At 39.6% G+C, this 24,149-nt stretch overlaps 2 protein-coding genes across 6 annotated transcripts in view; one reads left to right on the plus strand and one right to left on the minus strand.

The window, feature by feature from the left end:
- Positions 1-24,149, minus strand: part of Slc25a21 (solute carrier family 25 member 21) — a 519,050-nt gene that overhangs the window by 483,939 nt on the left and 10,962 nt on the right. The window lies entirely within an intron of this gene.
- The window catches only part of Mipol1 (mirror-image polydactyly 1), a 400,912-nt gene that overhangs the window by 23,237 nt on the left and 353,526 nt on the right, over positions 1-24,149 (plus strand). The gene's annotated exons all lie outside the window — the stretch shown is intronic.

Consider the following 24,149-nt stretch of genomic DNA (forward strand, 5'->3'; position numbering starts at 1 on the left):
ATCTCTGGTATCCCCCCGCCCCCCAAAAAATGCTAAGTGTAACTAAAAACTACTATTCTTTTTAGTTATAAATGAGTTTTTCTACTTATATAGATAAATTTTAATATTTATCCTCTTTATAGATGCCCTAAAATTTTTTTAGCTGCATACATTCCTTATTAAGAGAGTAAGAAATAGTTTAATTTACTGATCATTTAACTATCAAAATTTTAAAGACATGGGAAAGTTATACTGCCACCTTGTGGTTAGAAGATTGTTTATAGAAGCAAATACTTGTGGTATTTCCCATTAATGAAATAAATCCACAACACAGTAGGGATTAATCTTAAAAAAAAAAAAAAAGTACTCATATATATATATATATATATATATATATATATATATATATATATCCATATATCCATCCTGTTTGGAACTTATGTTAAAGGAGAATATAGTATTCATATACCCCCCTCATTTTCTTATATTAAAGCCTACTAGATTAAAACAAGAAATGACATTTAAGTAGCTGGCTCAGATATATAAATGAAAACTATGCATTTGGCACTATAGTTCCTATTCACAGAAGTTTATAATTTACAAGTACAAAAACACATACTCTAGTTCCAAGAATTTCGAGAAGCCAAATTATGTACTCTAGGAGTGTCGGGTAATCTCTACACTCTAAAAGCAATTAATATATGTTTATGACTAGCTTATTTACAATTTTTGTTTGATCCAAGACTATGCTTTATATTTCAAAGCAAGCACAGAAAAAAATATTATATCAAACAGAAATAGCTTCTTCCTTCTGTATCTCTGTAAACCTAATTTTCCTTACATAGCCAATAATGACAATTAAAAGGAAAAATTAATCTACAAAATACAGTCCTCTAAATTTTTTCAAGTATAGAATTTTCTATGATCTTTGCAAGGCACCTGAAGCCACCTGTTCCAAATGCTTTGCAATGATAGAATTTAAATTTAACTGTACCTGCAGAGAACTTTTTCTTTTTCTTTTTTTTTAAGCAAATTACCAAAATTATAGGAAGACAGTGCCATCTATAGGTCTGCACAAGTAAAGATTGATCATCTTGGATTTCAGTTGTGATTGCCTACAGTAATATACCAGTCAATCAAATGTACTACCCTACAAGGAAACTAAAAACAAAACAAAAAACCTGTTCATTCTCAAATCTCTGGAGGGGTTCTTGCAGTTTATTCCTATCTCTGTAATAATTTTTCAAAATAATGCTAACAACAATATCAGCCAAAGCAACAAGAAGAAACAAAAACAATGGTTCTTACCATTGTATTATTCTAGTTTGGCCTATTTAGTGATCCATAAATAGTAGCAGCTTTTCAAAAATACTAGTACATTTGTATGTGCTTCCCCATTGTGTAAACTCTTTTGGTATCATCCAGTTCTATTCAGACATATGAATTTTGTTGTTCTTTTTTCCAAAGAGAAAGAAGTTCTATTTTCTTTTAGTATTCCATTCTACTTTTTATAGCCATTAAACTAAATCCCACCTTTATGTCCAACCTAAATCAGCCAAACTCATTTAAAGGAAAATGTTCAAGAAAACCTGCAACTTAAAATTCTCTTCTGGAATGGAGTAGTGGCTGAGAGATCCAGTTTTGAAAGCAAAGAACAGAATTTGAGTTCCATATTCTGCTACTGACTTTGAACAGTTACTTCATTTCTCTGAACTTTACTTTCCTTATCTTCAATAAATTACAAATTGCTGGGGTTGTGGCTCAGAGGTAGAGCACTGGCCTAGCATGTGTGAGGTGCTTGGTTTGATCCTCAACACCACATAAAGATAAATAAATAAAATAAAGGTATTGTGTCCAACTACAACTAAAAAATATTTTTAAAAAGAAATTACAAATTAATACAGGTGATTTAAGTTCAGCAAAGTGTTTTAAACATAGCAAATAGTCAATAAATGTCAAAAATATAATTTATCAGTTCTTATTTATCATGCTGAGGATGATAAGTAAGTAGTATCTATCCACCTGAACAGACACTCAACAAAGTTCATATATGACTTAAGATGACAATTAGAATGAATGAGAAAGACTTAATTCAAAATTGGGATGGGAACAACTATGCAACAAAAAGAAAATGATATTTGAAAGTCTGATATTAGTTTCAAAATATACCTGTGAACATCTATGAAAATCATTAAAATCCACCTGACTCTAATTCCATGTTACTGCTACTATTTATTTTAGAAATGTGAGTCTGCAGGGCACAAAGAAATTAGAGATAGGGGCTGGGGTTGTGGCTCAGCGATAGAGTGCCCACCTCGCACTTGTGAGACCCTGGGTTTGAACCTCAGCACCACATAGAAATAAATAAACAAAATAAAGATATTGTGCCCATAGATAACTAAAAAATATTTTTTTTATTGGTTGTTCAAAACATTACACAGCTCATGACATATCATCTTCCATACATTTGATTCAAGTGGGTTATGAACTCCCATTTTTTACCCCAAATACAAGTTGCAGAATCACATCGGTTACACATCCACATTTTTACATAATACCATATTAGTGACTGTTGTATTCTGCTACCTTTCCTATCCCCTACTATCCCCCATCCCCTTCCCTCTCATCTTCCCTCTCTACCCCATCTGCTGTTGTTTAATTCTCTCCCTTGTTTTTTTTTCCCCTTTCCCCTCACAAACTCTTATATGTAATTTTGTGTAACAATGAGGGTCTCCTTCCATTTCCATAGTTTCCCTTCTCTCTCCCTTTCTCTCCCCCCACTCGTCTCTGTTTAATGTTAATCTTTTCCTCATGCTCTTCTTCCTGTTCTGATCTTAGTTGCTCTCTTTATATCAAAGAAGACATTTGGCATTTGTTTTTTAAGGATTGGCTAGCTTCACTTAGCATAATCTGCTCTAATGCCATCCATTTCCCTGCAAAATCCATGATTTTGTCATTTTTTAGTGCTGCGTAATACTCCATTGTGTATAAATGCCACAGTTTTTTAATCCATTCATCTATTGAAGGGCATCTGGGTTGATTCCAAAGTCTAGCTATTGTGAATTGTGCTGCCATGATCATTGATGTGGCAGTATCCCTATAGTATGCTCTTTTAAGGTCCTCAGGGAATAGACCGAGAAGGGCGATAGCTGGGTCAAATGGTGGTTCCATTCCCAGCTTTCCTAGGAATCTCCATACTGCTTTCCATATTGGCCGCACCAGTTTGCAGTTCCACCAGCAATGTACAAGTGTACCCTTTTCCCCACATCCTCGCCAGCATTTATTGTTGCTTGACTTCATAATGGCTGCCAATCTTACTGGAGTGAGATGGTATCTTAGGGTGGTTTTGATTTGCATTTCTCTGACTGCTAGAGATGGTGAGCATTTTTTCATGTACTTATTGATAGATTGTATGTCCTCCTCTGAGAAGTGTCTGTTCAGGTCCTTCACCCATTTGTTGATAGGGTTGTTTGTTATCTTGTTGTTTAATTTTTTGAGTTCTTTGTATATTCTGGATATTAGGGCTCTATCTGAAGTGTGAGGAGTAAAGATTTGTTACCAGGATGTAGGTTCCCTATTTACCTCTCTTATTGTTTCTCTTGCTGAGAAAAAACTTTTTAGTTTGAGTAAGTCCCATTTGTTGATTCTAGTTATTAACTTTTGTGCTATGGGCGTCCTATTAAGGAATTTGGAGCCCGACCCCACAATGTGTAGATTGAAGCCAACTTTTTCTTCTATCAGGTGCAGAGTCTCTGATTTGATATCTAGGTCCTTGATCCATTTTGAATTTACTTTTGTGCATGGCGAGAGAAAGGGGTTCAGCTTCATTTTGTTGCATATGGATTTCCAGTTTTCCCAGCACCATTTGTTGAAGATGCTATCCTTTCTCCATTGCATGCTTTTAGCGCCTTTATCAAATATAAGAAAGTTGTAATTTTGTGGATTGGTCTCTGTGTCCTCTATTCTGTACCATTGATCCACCTGCCTGTTTTGGTACCAGTACCATGCTGGTTTTGTTACTATTGCTCTGTAGTACAGTTTGAAATCTGGTATCGCTATACCTCCCGATTCACACTTCCTGCTTAGAATTGCTTTTGCTATTCTGGGTCTTTTGTTTTTCCATATGAATTTCATGATAGCTTTATCTATTTCTACCAGAAATGCCATTGGAATTTTGATTGGCATTGCATTGAACCTGTAGAGAACTTTGGGTAATATCGCCATTTTGATGATGTTGGTTCTGCCTATCCATGAACAGGGTACATTTTTCCATCTTCTAAGATCTTCTTCTATCTCTCTCTTTAGGGTTCTGTAGTTTTCATTGTATAAATCTTTCACCTCTTTTGTTAGGTTGATTCCCAAGTATTTTATTTTTTTTGAGGATATTGTGAATGGGGTGGTTTTCCTCATTTCCATTTCAGAAGTTTTGTTACTGATATACAGGAATGCCTTTGATTTATGCGTGTTGATTTTATATCCTGCCACTTTGCTGAATTCATTTATCAGTTCTAGTAGTTTCTTTGTAGACCCTTTTGGGTCTTCTAAGTATAGGATCATATCGTCTGCAAATAGTGATATTTTAAGTTCTTCTTTTCCTATTTTTATGCCTTTAATTTCTTTTGTCTGTCTAATTGCTCTGGCTAGTATTTCAAGGACTAAATTAAATAGAAGTGGTGAGAGAGGGCATCCCTGTCTTGTTCCAGATTTTAGCGGGAATGCCTTCAGTTTTTCTCCATTTAGAATGATGCTAGCCTGAGGCTTAGCATATATAGCTTTTACAATGTTGAGGTAAGTTCCTGTTATCCCCAGTTTTTCTAGTGTTTTGAACATAAAAGGATGCTGTACTTTGTCGAATGCTTTTTCTGCATCTATCGAGATGATCATATGGTTCTTATCTTTAAGTCTATTGATGTGGTGAATAATATTTATTGATTTCCGTATATTGAACCAACCTTGCATCCCAGGGATGAATCCTACTTGATCATGGTGCACAATTTTTTGACATGCTTTTGTATTCGATTCACCAGGATTTTATTGAGAATTTTTGCATCTATGTTCATTAGAGATATTGGTCTGTAGTTTTCTTTCTTTGAAGTGTCTTTGTCTGGTTTCGGGATCAGGGTGATGTTGGCCTCATAGAATGAATTTGGAAGAGCTCCTTCTTTTTCTATTTCTTGAAATAGTTGAAAAGTATTGGTATTAATTCTTCTTTGAAGGTTTTGTAAAACTCCGCTGTATACCCATCTGGTCCAGGGCTTTTTTTGGTTGGTAGTCTTTTGATGGCTTCTTCTATTTATTCCTTTGTTATTGGTCTGTTTAAATTGTGTGTGTCTTCCTGACTCAATCTGGGCAGCTCATATGACTTAAGAAATTTATCGATGTCTTCACTGTCTTCTATTTTATTAGAATATAGGGTTTCAAAATACTTTCTGATTATCTTCTGTATTTCTGTAGTGTCTGTTGTGATATTGCCTTTTTCATCCTGTATGTTAGTGATTTGAGTTTTCTCTCTTCTTCTCTTCGTTAGCATGGCTAAGGGTCTGTCGATCTTATTTATTTTTTCAAAGAACAAACTTTTAGTTTTATCAATTTTTTCAATGGTTTTTTTTTGTTTCAATTTCGTTGATTTCCACTCTGATTTTAATTATTTCTTGTCTTCTGCTATATTTGCTGTTGTTTTGCTCTTCCTTTTCTAGGGTTTTGAGATGTAGTGTGAGTTCGTTTATTTGTTAGTTTTTTCTTTTTTTGAGGAATGAACTCCAGGAAATGAATTTCCCTCTTAAAACTGCTTTCATTGTGTCCCATAGATTCCGGTATGTTGTGTCTGAATTGTCGTTTATCTCTAAGAATTTTTTGATTTCCTCCTTTATGTCTTCTGTGACCCATTGATCATTCAGTAACATATTGTTTATTTTCCATGTGATGCAGGATTTTTCCTTCCTTCTTTTTTCATTGATTTCCAGTTTCATTCCATTATGATCCGATATGGTGCATGGTATTATCTCCACTCCTTTATATTTACTAAGAGTTGCCCTATGGCATAATATATGATCTATCTTTGAGTAAGATCCATGTGCTGCTGAGAAGAACGTGTATCCACTTGATGATGGTTGATATATTCTATATATGTCGGTTAAGTCTAGGTTATTGATTATGTCATTGAGTTCTATAGTTTCTTTATTCAGCTTTTGTCTGGAGGATCTGTCTAATGGCGAGAGCAGTGTGTTGAAGTCACCCATTATTATTGTGTTGTGGTCTATTTGACTCTTGAACTTGAGGAGAGTTTGTTTTATGAACGTTGCTGCACCATTATTTGGTGCATATAAATTGATAATTGTTATGTCTTGTTGGTGAATAGTTCCTTTTAACAGGATATAGTGTCCTTTTTTATCCCTTTTGATTAACTTAGGTTTGAAGTTGATTTTATTCGATATGAGTATGTCCACTCCTGCTTGCTTCAGAGGGCCATGTGAGTGGTATGATTTTTCCCAACCTTTCACCTTCAGTCTGTGTATGTCTTTTCCTATCATATGAGTCTCCTGAAGGCAGCATATTGTTGGATTTGTTTTTTTGATCCAGGTTACCAGTCTGTGTCTCTTGATTGGTGAGTTTAGTCCATTAACATTTAAGGTTACAATTGAAATATGATTTGTACTTCCAGTCATGTTTATTTATTTATTTATTTATTTTAGTTTGGCTAGTTTTTACTTTTTGGTTGTTTTCCTCCCCCTTTACTGAGATACCTCCCACTGTTGGTTTTGGGCACTGTTTTTCCATTCCTCTTCTTGTAGAATTTTGCCCAAAATGCTTTGCAGTGCTGGTTTTCTGGCTGCGAAATCTTTTAGCTTTTGTTTATCATCAAAGATTTTAATTTCATTGTCAAATCTGAAGCTTAATTTTGCTGGATACAGTATTCTTGGTTGGAATCCATTATTTTTCAGCGTTTGAAATACATTGTTCCAGGATCTTCTCGCTTTCAAAGTCTGTGATGAAAAATCAGCCGTTAACCTAATTGGTTTACCCCTGAATGTAATCTGCCTCCTTTCCCTCATAGCTTTTAATATTCTTTCCTTGTTCTGTATGTTGGCTATCTTCATAATTATATGTCTTGGAGTTGGCCTATTACAGTTCTGGATGTTTGGGGTCCTGTAGGCTTCCAGGATTTGGCAATCCATTCCATCTTTCATCTCTGGGAAGTTTTCTAGGATTATTTCATTCAATAGGTTGTCCATTCCTTTGGCTTGAACCTCTGTGCCTTCTTCTATCCCAATGACTCTCAAATTTGTTTTTTTGATGAGATCCCATATCTCTTGGATAGATTGCTCGTGAGATTTAAGCATCTTTTCAGTATTGACTATATTCTTTTCAAGTTGATAAACTTTGTCTTCATTATCTGATGTTCTGACTTCTACTTGATCTAGTCTATTTGTAATATTCTCGTTAGCATTTTTAATCTGGTTTATGGTTTCTTGCATTTCTAAAATCACTGTTTGTTTTTTTTTAAGATCTCTATCTCCTGGTAAAGCTCGTTCTTTGCAGTTTGAATTTGTTTGTTTAGTTGGTTTTCAAAATATACTTTCAATTCTTGGATTTGCTGTCTCATGTCTTCTCTAAAATTCCGTTCCATCTGAGTTAGGTATGCCTTGATTTCTTTCCCTGTCCATGTTTCTGATGCTTCTAGGTCCTCCTGTAGATTTAAGTTGTCCTGCATTATCTGTACTCCTTTTTTCCCTGGTTTTTTCATGTTGTTCACGTTACTTTCCAGCTCTATTTGACTGCTTTGTAACTGCTTTCTCCTATACATTTGTTTTGGCTTTGTTTATATCTGTTGTTTCTCCTTTGTGGTGGGAGATTATGCCTATAGATGTTGGGTTTTATTGTACTTTAGAGCTGATTCATTCAATTTATAAAGGGCTTCCGGATTTTGTATGCATATAGTGATTTGTTTTTTGTTCTTAGGACTTTATGTTGGGTGCTATGAAGGTATACGGGTTAGTATGTCTTGGCTACTTTAGAAGATTGCTCTACTGAAGGGGGATGCTAACCATCAATTGGATCAGGGTGTTGGTAGTAGCTAGGTATTTAGGAGCACTATAGACGGCCTCGAAACATTCACCTGTTTGCATTTAGACAGTTACACGAAATGGAGGACGTAATGCTTGGGATGAAAGTTGGGGGGAAGGGAAAGGAAGGTGCTCTTGAAAAGAAAGAAGGAGGGGGAGTTAGATAGCATAGAGGAGAATGGAAAGAACAATAAAACTTGGAAGGGGAGAGAAAGAGGGAAAAAGGGAGAGAAAAGATAAAATAAAATAAGAAATAAAATTAGGTCTTAGAGATCCATTTTCTTCTCTTCCCGTAGGCAAAGCTGTGCCCTCCGGGCTGAGATTTGCCCTCAATGTGTCAACAGCAATCCCTGTAAGGCGGCTCCTGGGAGTCTCTCAATCCTGTTGGTCCAGAGCCGTTTCACTTCAACAGCCCCTCCTCCCCTTCTTCCTGCCAGCCAGCCAGGTCCTGTGCACCGGAGGAGTTTCTCCAAGGATTTGGTTACACTTTCAGCCCCTCTGGGTGCTCTATTTCCCTAATGACTGAGCACTCTCTCTGTCATTCATCTAAGCCCCAGTGCTGTGGAGCTGTGTTCTGGGAGTCAATAGTTTAATTTTTCCGGACCCCTTTGGTGGGCACACCTTCGGAGTCTGGCGGATAAGACCATTGGTGTCGCCACTGGTGGTAATGGGAGTTGGGGGTCGAGGATCCCATCTGCTTCCCTCAGCCCCTACAATCACGACCACTCCGCTGGCAGTAGGAGGAGTTGGGGGTCTGGAGTGTCCTCTGTTTCCCTCCGCCCCTACTGTCACGCCCTCTCAGTTGGTGGTTGGGGGAGTTGGGGGTGGGGAGTCTTCTCTGCTTCCCTCCGCCCCTACAGTCACGCCCACATCACTGGCAGTATTGGGAGTTGGGGGTCGAGAGTCCTTTGGCCCTTACAGTCACGCCCACGGAGAGATTTTGAAATTTCCCGGTTGTTTGTATCTGATGCGGGTAGGAGTCACACACCTGCTAAAGTAGATTCCGCTGGGAAGGAATCTCTTTGGCCGAACTTTGGTGACTTCCCCTCTCTGCAATGGCGGGCCCCTGCCTCCTTGCTGGAGTGTCCGAAGGGAGGGGTGGAACTGGCTTGTCTCTGGTCTGACCCAATCTCTGGTTTTAGTTCCCAGTTCGCTATTTCATAAAGGCTTGGTTAGATTTCCTTCAAGTCGTCCCAGGGGGGGGAGCCGTTTGCCGGATGGGCGGGGCCGTTCGCAGTGGGGGCGGGGCCGTTAGCAGAGCTGGGAGGGCACAGGCAGTCTGCCGGGCGGGGACCCTTCTAGAAGGGCAGGGCCGCTGGGGGCCGCCTGCAGAGCCTGGGGCGGTGGCCACGGGCGGGGCGCCAGCAGAGCCTGGAGGGCGGGGGGCCCCCCCTTTTGCCGGGTGGGCGGGGCCGTTTGCAGAGCCAGGCGGGCGCAGTGCCGGGAGGGCACAGGCCGTCTGCCGGGCCAGGCGGGGACCCTTCTCGCTGCGCAGGCCGCCGGGGGCCACCTGCAGAGCCGAGCCTGCGCTGGCCGGGGGCGGGACCGCCAACAGAGCCGGGAGGGCGGGTGGGGGGGGCCGTTTGCCGGGTGGGCGGGGCCGTTAGCAGAGCCAAGAGGGCGCAGGCCATTTGCCAGGCCAGGCGGGGACCCTTCTCGCCGCGCCGGCCGCCGGGGGCCGCTTGTAGAACCTGGTAGGCAGTGGCCTCGTGGCTAAGAGCCGGGCGGGTGGGGTGGCCGATCACCGAGCGAGCGGGGCCGCCAGGAGAGCCAGGATGGCGGGAGCCGTCTGCCGGGCCAGGCGGGGACCCTTCTCGCTGCCCCGGGCCGCCGGGGGCCGCTTGCAGAGCCGGTTGGGTGGTGGCTGCGGGATTGGACCTCTGCGCCCACGTGGCCGGCCAAGATTCACTTGTCTGGGGCCAACTGTCACCTCTAATATAACTTACTACTTCCTGGCAGGTCTCCTTTCAGCGGAATTTTGCTAGAAGTTCCTCAGTAGGTAGAATGTAGCTGTTTTAATGGGTGTTTCTGATCCGGTTAATGTGGAGATACTGAAAGTGCTGCTTCCTTGCCGGCCGCCATGTTGGATCCCCCCACTAAAAAATATTTTAAAAAAAAGAAATTTGATGGGCTGGGGATGTGGCTCAAGCAGTAATGCGCTCGCTTGGCATGTGTGGGGCGCTGGGTTCGATCCTCAGCACCACATAAAAATAAAATAAAGATGTTGTGTCCACCGAAAACTGAAAAATAAATATTTTAAAATCCCCCCTCTCTCCTCTCTCTCTCTAAAAAAAGAAATTAGAGATATAGATCTGGCAGTAACCTGCAAATAAATGACATTGAAACCAGAGGGTGGAAAGTCTTCTTCATAACTAGAGTATGTGGTAGAGAACATGGACACCTATAGACTATATATTTCTAGAACAGGGGGAAAGGAAACCACAAAGGAGTTTGTAAAAGAGTGGTCAGATAGGAAGAAGAGGGCTGGAAACCAACCATAAGTAGAACTTAAGAAAAACTGGCTCGAGATATGAAAGTCCATGAATATTAGATAAAAATTGGGAAGGAGAAAAATTTCAGGTAACAGTTTCTAACCCCTGGTACCTGGTACCTGTAAATATAACCTTACCTGAAAATACTATCTTTGCAGATATAATCAGGTTAAAAGGAGACCATACTGGATTAGATTGGGTCCTGATTCAATGATTTATGTCCTTATAAGAAGAGGGAAATCTGGACATAAACACAGAGACAGATAAGAAAAGAGCCATGTGATGACAGATGTAGATATAATAGTGATGTCATATATAAGCCAAGAAACACCAAGAATAGCTGGCAAATGCTAGAAGCTAAAAAAGGCATGGGATAGATTCTTCCCAGTACCACCAGGAGCAACCTGTCTGACAACACTTTGATTTTGGATTTCCAACTCCCAGAACTGTGAAAGAATAAACTTCTGTTGTTTAAGCTATACAGTTTGGGAGGTTTTGTTCTAGCATCGCTACAAGGTCTATTGTAACAATCAAAATATCAAATAGAACATTTTAAGTGATATAAACCTGAACACATCAAAATGTGGAAATAACTGACACAATTACAATAATTTAAGTATTCTGATTACTTTGAAAATAACTGCCAACTTAAATAACAAAGTAAGAAGAAAGAAAAAGGTTACTTGTACGGAAAATCTATTTAAATCTAGTACAACTGAGAAAATCCTGTAGAAGTCCCTCAATCCAGTGTTATGGTTTGGATTATAGATGTCCCCCAAAAGCTCATGTGTGAGACAATGCAGGAATGTTCAGAGATGAAATGATCAGATTATAAGAGCTGTACCTAACAAATGGATTAATCCACTTGATAGTTTAATAATTTGAAAGACTACAACACTGAATGGTAACTGCACATGGGTAGGGTGCAGATGGTGGAAGTAGGCTACAGGTCCTGTGCCCTTTGGGGTTATAGTCTGTCCCTGGCTCCCTCTTCTCCCACTCCCCTTCCCTCCCCTCTCCTCCCCTCTCCTCCCCTCCCCTCCTCTCTCCCTTCCAGCATGATATTCTGCTTCACCTCAGGCCCAGAGCAATCGAGTTGCCCAACCAGGGACTGAATCTCTGAAACTATGAGCCCAAAATAAATGTTTCCCCTCCTCTAAGTTGTTCCTGTCTAGTATTTTGGTCACTGTGATGAAAAGTTAATACACCTAGTTTCTTTCATTCATTGTCATTTTAAAGATACTACCAACTTAGATCATAAACATGTCTGAAGATGATTTGTGCATCTCTTTTTAGTTTGGGGTCCCAGAATGACAAATGATGTCTAAATAAAAAGACATCATGGGCTGGGGATGTAGCACCTGCCTAGTATGCATGAGGCCTTGGGTTCCATACCCAGCACTGCAATATACTATCATAAGTCTCTTATCCAGGAGGTCAAAGAGATTTTAGACTTGAAGGTATTTTTTTCACATCATTTATTGAATGGTTCCCACAGAAGAGTTGTTAAAGTACTGTTGCATGTATCAATTGTCCAATGATCAGAATCTCTGAATACTTCTCTCTCTTCAGTGTAGGAGACAGAATAATATTCTGTGGTTTGACTTTTGATATTTACTTATTAATATAGTCACAAACATTTCTCAGTCCCTACTATGGTACCTCTGAAACATCTGGTTCTCAATATTCTGAGATGTTGAAGTCAGACTAGAAGAGAGGTGAGGAAGTGCAGGTTCAACAGTGTGTTCCTAAAACATTGGGAAACGTTGTTTTATGTTTTGTGTCATGAACACACGTAATAATGGTACTTCTACTTTTGAAACATCTTTCAGTGAAGGAGAGTAAAATAAGAAATCCTTTAAAATGTGGTTATACAATTCACATTCTGTTTTTAAATTTATATTTTTGAAGACTAGATTTTCTTAAAGACAAGACTACATTTTAATTAAAACACATCCCTTAAAGGTATTTTATAATTAATTTAAGCAATAGAGTTGCTTCCTCCTATGTGGTGGAAATAAGGGGGATATTTTTTCCTCCCTAATTACTCAGATAATGGGTTCCAGCCTCCCTTTGATGTGTCATAAAGGCTCACCTGTTTCACTACAACCTGCTATTTATTATCAATTACAGTTTCCCAAATCCTGAATTTCCAAAGGTGCCATTTATCCAAATCGCATGTGTGTCCCCTTTGCACCCATTCTCAGAAAGAATTCTCCTTGATCAAAAATTTAACCTTGATTACCCCCTGGTGCATCAGCTTTTTTATTACCTAGTACAAATTAACATCCAGGGACTTCAAGTATATACACTGACTATTAAGGCATTCTTTTAACTATACTTTAACTCTCGGATTAAGGTAAGAAAAGGTAAAAATCTTTTGAAAATGAAAATATCTAAGATATAGAAGATCAGCAGTTTTTTAAAAATAAAGATTTTAAATTATCTTATACCTGGTTTTTAAAATTTTTTTATTGAAAGTCTTGTACTTTCTCCCCATCATAATAAAAGGCACAATTTGCATATATTCTCAGATAGTCTCCCAGAAGCCTATCTTGATCCCAGTTTTCCCTTCCTCAGAAAGGATCTGTCATTTCAATTTCATTTGGTTCTTTGAATGTGATTAATGAGATTACAAAGTACTTGAATTGTGCTTAGCAGAAGACTGGAAAACTGTCTCCAGAATACTTTGACTAAACATTTTCAATGAAAGCAATGGATCTTTAGGAAATGTACAAAGTGAATATATTAATTGATGAAAACAGGATGGGGTGTGGAGGGCCACAGCCGAGTCAGGATGATACATGGCATTTTTGCCAGAAGTAGTGGTTGAGAGGTGACGCCAGCAAGCCATTAAGATGATGACTTTTGAGTTCTCGTGGAGTTCTGGTTGAGTTCCGGTTGAGCTCTCGCGGGGATTCCTGAAGAGTTCGAGTTGGTTGGAAAAGTTCCAGTGGTGGGAGTTCTGGTTGGTGTGTGGTGTGTTCCTGGAGGAGCCGCGTGGGTGGCGTTCGGGAGAGTTCCCGGGGAGTGTGCTGGTGGAGTTTGGAAATAAACTTTGTTCCTGCTTGAGTGGCTCATGATTTGTGCCCAGCCAGACTGTGGCAATGGGGTGCTTACCTACCAAGGTACCAAGGACTAGGTTAGGTTAGAGAAGAGGAATTCTGGAGAATAAATCGAAATTCTGGAGAATAAATCAGTGTTCTGCCAGCACAATGATTAAGTGCATGGTCGTGGAGGGAAATAAACTTTGGGACACATTCTGAGTAGGACAGGTAGACTTCGAAGGATATGAGTATAATTCTGGGAAGCAGGAGGGGGCCTCAGAGTTACCACTATAGAAAAAATTCATTGTGTACATGGTATAGGTATGAACTCACAAGGAATCCTGACAGGCCCTGGTGAGAGCAAGACTTCCCAAGGGACCAAGGAAACTTCAGAGGCTGAAGGTTCTCAGGTTGGATGCAAAATTCCTATGAAAGTTTGAAGTAAATGACTGTCTGAATGGGCCTGAAAGTCTCCTATATGACTTAGGGGATAAGAACCACCCCATAGGCTTCAGAGACAAGAGGAAGGACCCAAACTGGTCACTAGGAAGAATAGAAGGGTTCTAGGTGAATTCACACTCTTGGCTACTGACCACCTGAATGATGGAAACTTATGGAGCCCTGCTGATATGCAGACAGGGTAATAATACTATGGGAGCCAGATGTGTTGAGGTCAGAGATCTTGAGAGTTCTAACGATTGTGGAGGAATTCTGTCAGTGTTACCATCAACTTTGCTTCTAATACATTCAATATGTTTAAGAGCAACAGAAGAAAGGTGTCCCATTTCCCAGGAGGACACAACTCTGCTTTAGGATGCAAAAATTATGAAGCATAGACTAGATTTTAGATCTTACTTGTTCCCATAGCCAGAGCCCTTTATCAGGTCACAATCTGCCCAACTGCTTGTAGAGGACCTGGATGGACTGAGTTTAAAAAAACTGAATTTTCTCTTGGGTAAAAGCTAATCTTGTATTTATACAAATGAGCATAATACTATTTAATACAAAGACTGAAAGGGTCATATTTATAAATAAAAGTGTTCTTTAAAAAAATATAAACTAAGAGGAGCTGCAAAGATAATAAGAGATGGCAGATTTGGCTTGATACCTGAAACTTCTGAAACTGTTCAGCCCTTCTGAATATTCTACTTGTCCTTCTCATATACCGGGTTTCCTATAGAAATGGTTACATGCTTGTGTAACCACGGGTGTGTTAATTATTCTCTCTGTGCATTAGTTTCTTCATCTATAAATGGGACCGTAACTGCCTATTTTGTTGAGTTGTGGGGAGGATTAATAATGTTAATATGTGTGAAGATGGATTTCACATTTAATATTTATTCTGTAGATTATCTGCATCATTCACGTTAATAAGAACATTAAAGCTGGGATGGAGCTATAGAGGACATCTGGGAAACATTTATACAGAAAAATATTTTCAAGCTGGGCCATAGAAAATGGATAAAATTTCAATAGACAGAGAAAATAGGGAGAAGACATTCCAGACACTATAATAAAGTGGAAAGGTATATGCATCATTCAAGAATGTTGCATTCAAGAATGTTGATCAGATCTATTTAGCAAAAACTGAATGGAATGTGTAGAAGGGTGGAAAATGATACTGAAAGTTAAATTGAGAGCACATTATAGGTAAATCAGAATTGATTAATTATCTTTCCAATCAGCAATGAAAGATAAGAAAGACTTTTCTTCTGTTAACAGTGCTACTAAAATTTTAAAGTACAAACTATGATCTCTGGCCTTCCTGAAAAACAGATTCTGATGTGGTAGGTCTGAAGTGAGGCCTGAGATTCTAAATTTTTAACAAACTTCCAGGTGCTACCACACTCCTTGCTGTTCTTCCAAGGACCACATATTTAGTACAAAGAATGATCTCTTCTCATCTTCATGTTTAGTGATTCCTCAGAATTCACCTTGCTGATCTTCCTAAAGGTTCCTCATCATACCTTCTATGACTCTCTTATCTGAATCTTATGGTATTACTTGAAGCTAAGAACAAAGACAAAACAAATAGTTTCAAAGAACAAAATAGATTCCAGAGAAATGCTCAAAGCTGACCACAGTGATTAATGAAAATGTGATGGGATGTATGCCTCTAAGAAACCAGGGGAAAGTGTGGCCACTTCTAGAGGAGGAAAATAGCAGCCTGGAACTTCGGAAAAATAAATTTATAACCTGCCAGCCTGTCAGTCCCATTCAGATGGTCACTTATCCCAAACTCTCAAAAGGGTTTTGTACCCAAACCTCAGAACCTCTCAGAGACTCCAATGAAGTCCCCTTTTCTGCAGGACTTGTCAGGCTTCCTTGGGAAGTCACCTCCCACACAGAGAAATAACAGTACTAGAAATCAGAATTCCTGTACTAGTAGTGTGGTACATGAATGAGAATAAAGCTTTTGAGAGGCATTCTGAGAGGAACTTGCATGCTTACATGGATATAAGTAAGTTTTTGACAGGAGGAGGGCCCCAGCATTGCCACTATGGAAGGAAATTCAATGTGGACAGGACTTAGAGGTGACCTCCTAAGGAAGCCTGACAAGTCCTGTAGAAAAGGGGACTTCATTGGAGTCTCTGAGAGGTTCTGAGGTTTGGGTACAAAACCGTTTTGAGAGTTTGGGGGAAATGACCATCTGAGTGGGACTGAAAGACTGCAAACACAGCTGGCTCTGTAAAAATCCAGTACATATTGACTTGTCTTGAGCAAAATCTTCATCACATAAGATAAAACTGTCTTTGGTAGCAAGATCTATATATAACAGTTATAGCTACAAACTCAAGTCTAGGCTTTATTTTTTTTTATTCATTGTTCAAAACATTACAAAGCTCATGACATATCATCTTTCATACATTTGATTCAAGTGGGTTATGAACTCCCATTTTTACCCCAAATACAAATTGCAGAATCACATCGGTTACACATTCACATTTTTACATAATGCCATATTAGTGACTGTTGTATTCTGCTACCTTTCCTATCCCCTACTATCCCCCCTCCCCTCCCATCCCATCTTCCCTCTCTACCTCATCTGCTGTTGTTCAATTCTCTCCCTTGTTCCCCCCCCATTTCCCCTCACAACATCTTATATGTAATTTTGTGTAATATTGAGGGTCTCCTTCCATTTCCATACAATTTCCCTTCTCTCTCCCCTTCCCTCCCCCCACTCGTCTCTGTTTAATGTTAATCTTTTCCTCATGCTCTTCCTCCCTGCTCTGTTCTTAGTTGCTCTCCTTATATCAAAGAAGACATTTGGCATTTGTTTTTTAAGGATTGGCTAGCTTCACTTAGCATAATCTGCTCTAATGCCATCCATTTCCCTGCAAATTCCATGATCTTGTCATTTTTTAGTGCTGTGTAATACTCCATTGTGTATAAATGCCACATTTTTTTTATCCATTCATCCATTGAAGGGCATCTGGGTTGGTTCCACAGTCTAGCTATTGTGAATTGTGCTGCTATGATCATTGATGTGGCAGTATCCCTATAGTACGCTCTTTTAAGGTTCTCAGGGAATAGTCCGAGAAGGGCAATAGCTTGGTCAAATGGTAATTCCATTCCCAGCTTTCCCAGGAATCTCCATACTGCTTTCCAAATTGGGGGCACCAATTTGCAGTCCCACCAGCAATGTACAAGTGTACCCTTTTCCCCACATCCTCGCCAGCACTTATTGTTGTTTGACTTCATAATGGCTGCCAATCTTACTGGAGTGAGATGGTATCTTAGGGTGGTTTTGATTTGCATTTCTCTGATTGCTAGAGATGGTGAGCATTTTTTCATGTACTTGTTGATTGATTGTATGTCCTCCTCTGAGAAGTGTCTGTTCAGGTCCTTGCCCCATTTGTTGATTGGGTTATTTGTTATCTTATTGTTTAATTTTTTGAGTTCTTTCTATATTCTGGCTATTAGGGCTCTATCTGAAGTGTGAGGGGTAAAAATTTGTTCCCAGGATGTAGGCTCCCTATTTACCTCTCTTATTGTTTCTCTTGCTGAGAAAAAATTTTTAGTTTAAGTAAGTCCCATTTGTTTATTCTTGTTATTAACTCTTGGGCTATGGGCGTCCTATTAAGGAATTTGGAGCCCGACCCCACAATATGTAGATAGGAGCCAACTTTTTCTTCTATCAGGCGCAGAGTCTCTGATTTGATATCAAGCTCTTTGATCCATTTTGAGTTAACTTTTGTGCATGGCGAGAGAAAGGGGTTCAGCTTCATTTTGTTGCATATGGATTTCCAGTTTTCCCAGCACCATTTGTTGAAGATGCTATGCTTCCTCCATTGCATGCTTTTAGCCCCTTTATCAAATATAAGAAAGTTGTAATTTTGTCGATTGGTCTCTGTGTCCTCTATTCTGTACCACTGGTCCACCTGCCTGTTTTGGTACCAGTACCATGCTGTTTTTATTACTATTGCTCTGTAGTACAGTTTGAAATCTGGTATCGCTATACCTCCCGATTCACACTTCCTGCTTAGAATTGCTTTTGCTATTGTGGGTCTTTTGTTTTTCCAGATGAATTTCATGATTGCTTTACCTATTTCTACAAGAAATGCCGTTGGGATTTTGATTGGCATCGCATTAAACCTGTAGAGAACTTTGACTAATATCGCCATTTTGATGATGTTAGTTCTGCCTATCCATGAACAGCGTATATTTTTCCATCTTCTAAGATCTTCTTCTATCTCTCTCTTTAGGGTTCTATAGTTTTCATTGTATAAATCTTTCACCTCTTTTGTTAGGTTGATTCCCAAGTACTTTATTTTTTTTGAGGATATTGTGAATGGAGTGGTTTTCCTCATTTCCATTTCAGAAGTTTTGTTGCTGATATACAGAAATGCCTTTGATTTGTGCGTGTTGATTTTATATCCTGCCACTTTGCTGAATTCATTTATTAACTCTAGCAGTTTCTTTGTAGACCCTTTTGGGTCTGTTAGATATATTATCATATCATCCGCAAATAGTGATAATTTAAGTTCTTCTTTTCCTATTTTTATGCCTTTAATTTCTTTTGTCTGTCTAATTGCTCTGGCTAGTATTTCAAGAACTAAATTGAATAGAAGTGGTGAGAGAGGGCATCCCTGTCTTGTTCCAGATTTTAGAGGGAATGCCTTCAGTTTTTCTCCATTTAGAATGGTGCTAGCCTGAGGCTTAGCATATATAGCTTTTACAATGTTGAGGTAAGTTCCTGTTATCCCTAGTTTTTCTAGTGTTTTGAACATAAAGGGATGCTGTACTTTGTCAAATGCTTTTTCTGCATCTATCGAGATGATCATATGGTTCTTATCTTTAAGTCTATTGATGTGGTGAATAACATTTATTGATTTCCGTATTTTGAACCAGCCTTGCATCCCAGGGATGAATCCTACTTGATCATGGTGCACAATTTTTTTGATATGCTTTTGTATTCGATTCACCAGGATTTTATTGAGAATTTTTGCATCTAAGTTCATTAGAGATATTGGTCTGTAGTTTTCTTTCTTTGAAGTGTCTTTGTCTGGTTTTGGGATCAGGGTGATGTTGGCCTCATAGAATGAATTTGGAAGAGCTCCTTCTTTTTCTATTTCTTGAAATAGCTTGAAAAGTATTGGTATTAATTCTTCTTTGAAGGTTTTGTAAAACTCCGCTCTATACCCATCTGGTCCAGGGCTTTTCTTGGTTGGTAGTCTTTTGACGGCTTCTTCTATTTTTTCCTTTGTTATTGGTCTGTTTAAATTTTGTGTGTCTTCCTGACTCAATCTGGGCAGATCATATGACTTAAGAAATTTATCGATATCTTCACTATCTTCTATTTTATTGGAATATAGGGTTTCAAAATACTTTCTAATTATCTTCTGTATTTCTGTGGTGTCCCTTGTGATATTGCCTTTTTCATCCCATATGTTAGTAATTTGAATTCTCTCTCTTCTTCTCTTCATTAGCGTGGCTAAGGGTCTGTCGATCTTATTTATTTTTTTGAAGAACCAACTTTTAGTTTTATCAATTTTTTCAATTTTTTTTGTTTGTTTCAATTTCATTGATTTCCACTCTGATTTTAATTATTTCTTGTCTTCTACTACATTTGCTTTTGTTTTGCTCTTCCTTTTCTAGGGTTTTGAGATGAATTGTGAGTTCATTTATTTGTTGTTTTTTTTATTTTTTTGAGCAATGAACTCCAGGAAATGAATTTCCCTCTTAAAACTGCTTTCATTGTGTCCCATAGATTCCGGTATGTTGTGTCTGAATTGTCATTTATCTCTAAGAATTTTTTGATTTCCTCCTTTATGTCCTCTGTAACCCATTGATCATTCAGTAACATATTGTTCATTTTCCAGGTGATGCAGGATTTTTCCTTCCTTTCTTTATCATTGATTTCCAGTTTCATTCCATTATGATCAGATAAGGTGCATGGTATTATCTCCACACCTTTATATTTACTAAGAGTTGCCCTATGGCATAGTATATGGTCTATATTTGACTAAGATCCATGTGCTGCTGAGAAGAACGTGTATCCACTTGATGATGGTTGATATATTCTATATATGTAGGTTAAGTCTAGGTTATTGATTGTGTTATTGAGTTCTATAGTTTCTTTATTCAGCTTTTGTCTGGAGGATCTGTCTAATGGAGAGAGCGGTGTGTTGAAGTCACCCATAATTATTGTGTTGTGGTCTATTTGACTCTTGAACTTGAGGAGAGTTTGTTTTATGTACGTTGCAGCACCATTATTTGGTGCATACATATTGATAATTGTTGTGTCTTGTTCGTGGATAGTTCCTTTTAACAGTATATAGTGTCCTTCTTTATCCCTTTTGATTAACTTAGGTTTGAAGTTGATTTTATTCGATATGAGTATGGCCACACTCCTGCTTGCTTCCGAGGGCCATGTGAGTGGTATGATTTTTCCCAACCTTTCACCTTCAGCCTGTGTATGTCTTTTCCTATCATATGAGTCTCCTGAAGGCAGCATATTGTTGGATCTGTTTTTTTTTAATCCAGGTTACTAGCCTATGTCTCTTGATTGGTAAATTTAAGCCATTAACATTTAAGGTTACTATTGAAATATGGTTTGTACTTCCAGTCATGTATATTTATTTATTTATTTTAGTTTGGCTAGTTTTTCCTCTTTGGTTATTTTTCTCCGCCTTTACTGAGATACCTACCACTGTTAGTTTTGGGTGCAATTTTTCAATTCCTCTTCTTGTAGTATTTTGCTCAAAATGCCTTGCAGTGCTGGTTTTCTGGCTGTGAATTCTTGTAACTTTTGTTTATCGTGAAAGATTTTAATTTCATTGTCAAATCTGAAGCTTAATTTTGCTGGTTACAGTATTCTTGGTTGGAATCCCTTATTTTTCAGCGTTTGAAATACATTGTTCCAGGATCTTCTCGCTTTCAATGTCTGTGATGAAAAATCAGCTGTTAACCTAATTGGTTTACCCCTGAATGTAATCTGCATCCTTTCTCTCGTAGCTTTTAATATTCTCTCCTTGTTCTGTATGTTGGATATCTTCATAATTATGTGTCTTGGAGTTGGTCTATTACGGTTTTGAATGTTTGGGGTCCTGTAGGCTTCCAGGATTTGGCAATCCATTCCATCTTTCATATCTGGGAAGTTTTCTAGGATTATTTCACTTAATAGGTTGTCCATTCCTTTGGTTTGAACCTCCATACCTTCTTCTATCCCAATGACTCTCAAGTTAGGTTTTTTTATGACATCCCATATCTCTTGGATAGATTGCTCATGAGTTTTAAGCATCCTTTCTGTGTTGACTATATTCTTTTCAAGTTGATAAACTCTGTCTTCATTATCTGATGTTCTGATTTCTACTTGATCTAGTCTATTTGTAATATTCTCGTTTGAGATTTAAATTTGGTTTATGGTTTCCTGCATTTCTAGGATTACTGTTTGATTTTTTTTTTTAATCTCTATCTCCTGGTAGAGCTCGTTCTTTACCATTTTGTTTGTTTAATTCGTTTTCAAAATATACTTTCATTGCTTGGTCTTGCTGTCTCATGTCTTCTCTAATATTCCGTTCCATCTGAGTTAGGTATGCCTTGAGTTCTTTCTCTGTCCATTTTTCTGATGCCTCTAGGTCCTCCTGTAGATTTAAGTTGTCCTGCATTGTTTGTAATCCCTTTTTCCCTTTTTTTTCATGTTGTTCACATTACTTTCCAGCTCTGTTTGACTGCTGTGTTTCTGCTTTCTCCTATGAATTTGTTTTGGTTTTGTATATCTCTGTTGTCTCTTCTTTGTGATGGGAGACTATGCCTAGAAATGTTGGGCTTTATTGTACTTTAAAGCTGACTCATTCAATTCATAAAAGGCTTCCGGGTTCTGTATGCATATAGTGATTTGTTGTTTGTTCTTAGGACTTTATGTTTAGGTTAGGTGCTATGATGGTATGGGGGTTAGTATGCCTTGGCTACTTTAGAAGATTGCTCTACTGAAGGGGGATACTAACAGGTGATTGGATCAGGGTATTGGTAGTAGCTAGGTATTTAGGAGCCCTATAGACAGCCTCAAAACATTCACCTATTTGCATTTAGACAATTACACGTAATGGAAGACGTAATGCTTGGGATGAAAGTTGGGGGGTAGAGGAAGGAAAGTGCTCTTAAAAGAAAGAAGGAGAGAGAGATAGATTAGAGGAGAATGGAAAGAGCAATAAAACTTGAAACAGGAAAGAAAGAAAGAAGGAAAAGGGGAGAAAAAAATAAAGGGAGAAAAAAAATTGAAGTCTTAGAGATCCATTTTCCTCTCTTCCAGTAGGCGGAGCTGTGCCCTCCGAGCCGAGCTTCTGCCCTCTATGTGCTGATAGCAATCCCTGTAAGGTGGCTCCTGGTAGTCTCTCAATCCTGTTAGTCCAGAGCCATTTCACTTCTCCGGCCCCTCCCCCCCTTCCTCCTGCCAGCCAGCCAGCCAGGTCCTGTTCACCGGAGGCGGTTCCCCAAAGATCTGTTTATACTTGCAGCCCCACCGCGTGTCGTATTTCCCGAACGACTGAGCACTCTCTCCATCATTCATCTAAGCCACAGTGCTGTGGTGCGGTGATCTGGGGACCAACAGTTTAATATTTCCGCACCCCTTTGGTGGGCATGACCCCGGAAACTGGCAGCTAAGACCTAGAGTGTCGCCGCTGGTGGTAGGGGGAGTTGGGGATCGGGAATCCCCTCTGCTTCCCTACAGACACGCCCCCAGGGAGATTCCCCAGGTTTCCTGGCTGCTTGTATCTGGAGGGGGTGGGAGTCACACACCTGCTAAAGTGGATTCCGCTGGGAAGGAATTCCATTGGCCGAACTCCGTTGACATCACTTCTCTGCTATGGCGGGCCCCAGGCTCCTTGCCGGAGTGTCTGAAGGGAGGGGTGGGACTGGTCTGTCTCTGGTTGGTTTCAGCTCCCGGTTCGCTACTTCATGAAGGCCTGGCTAGAGACCTCTTCCTAGAGTCCCTGCACCGCTCCTGCTGAGCCGCGCCTCGAGGGCTAGCCGCCCAGTTGCGGGGGGCCGCGGGCGGGTGGTCGCCAAGTCTAGTCGCGAGGGCAGCGGCTGGAGGGTCCGGACCTCTGCGCCGCGTGGCGGAGATTCACTCCTCTGGGGCAAACTGTCACCTCCAAAAATCCTACCAATTGCTGGCCGGTCTCTCTTCAGTGGAATTTCGCCAGGAGCCTCTCAGCAGGTAGAATCCAAGCGTATTGATGCATCTCTCTGACCCCATTACTGAGGAGGTACTGAAAGCGCTGCCTCCCTGCCCACTGCCATGTTGGATCTCTCAAGTCTAGGCTTTAGATATTCACTGTCCAAGCCACTGTCACATATATATTCTTTAGTCTTTTAAATGTAAATAATACAATCTATCTAGTAATAAAAGACAGATATATTGTAGATGACACCTATTGCTCCTCTCATAATATGTCTAGTTTCTCTACATCTCATCTGAGATCCCCATCTCACTTGCACTGAGAAACTAATGTGACTCCATTTTTGAGAAACAAGCCTCTACCTCAGAGCAAAGCCTGTCCAAGGAAGGGGGCATGACCCTTGTCCTTGGAAAAACCCACAGAGCACTCCTAAGCACATACCCTCCCTGCTGAGTTGTTTGTAAATAACAGGAGAGGTCTGCAGTGCCAGGTGTCCCTGACTCAGTTAGGCTAGGTGAGGACCCATAGCAACTCCCCTAGCAACCTCCAATCAGCATGAGACAGGGAAAATACCTGGAATGCAAGATGATCTCCAAGTAGTTTATGGTGGTTGATAACATGTTGGGAAACCATGTAGTTTAGCACGTACACCCCTCATGGCCTAAACCAATCAGTTCAAAGGAATCCCCCTCTTGTGTTAACCAATCACCCTACCCAACTTGTTTCTGCCATTGAATGTGCTAATCAATGTTAAGAGTTGTTGTTTGATTTTCCCATGGTATGGAATGATTTCCTGTGTGATTTTGTGACATATAGAGTATCCCCCCAAAACATAAAATCTCACTGAACAAAGGACCAGGACTCACTCCCTGGGACCCTGCGTCAGGAACGGTTGTGAGTCCAGGCTCGAGCTTGCAATAAAGACTCTTGTGTGATTGCATC

This window comes from Marmota monax, unplaced genomic scaffold, assembly GCF_021218885.2.
Source record: "Marmota monax isolate L192 unplaced genomic scaffold, Marmota_monax_Labrador192_F-V1.1 WCK01_AAM20220418_F8-fsc00001, whole genome shotgun sequence".
In the NCBI taxonomy this organism is placed as follows: domain Eukaryota; kingdom Metazoa; phylum Chordata; class Mammalia; order Rodentia; family Sciuridae; genus Marmota; species Marmota monax.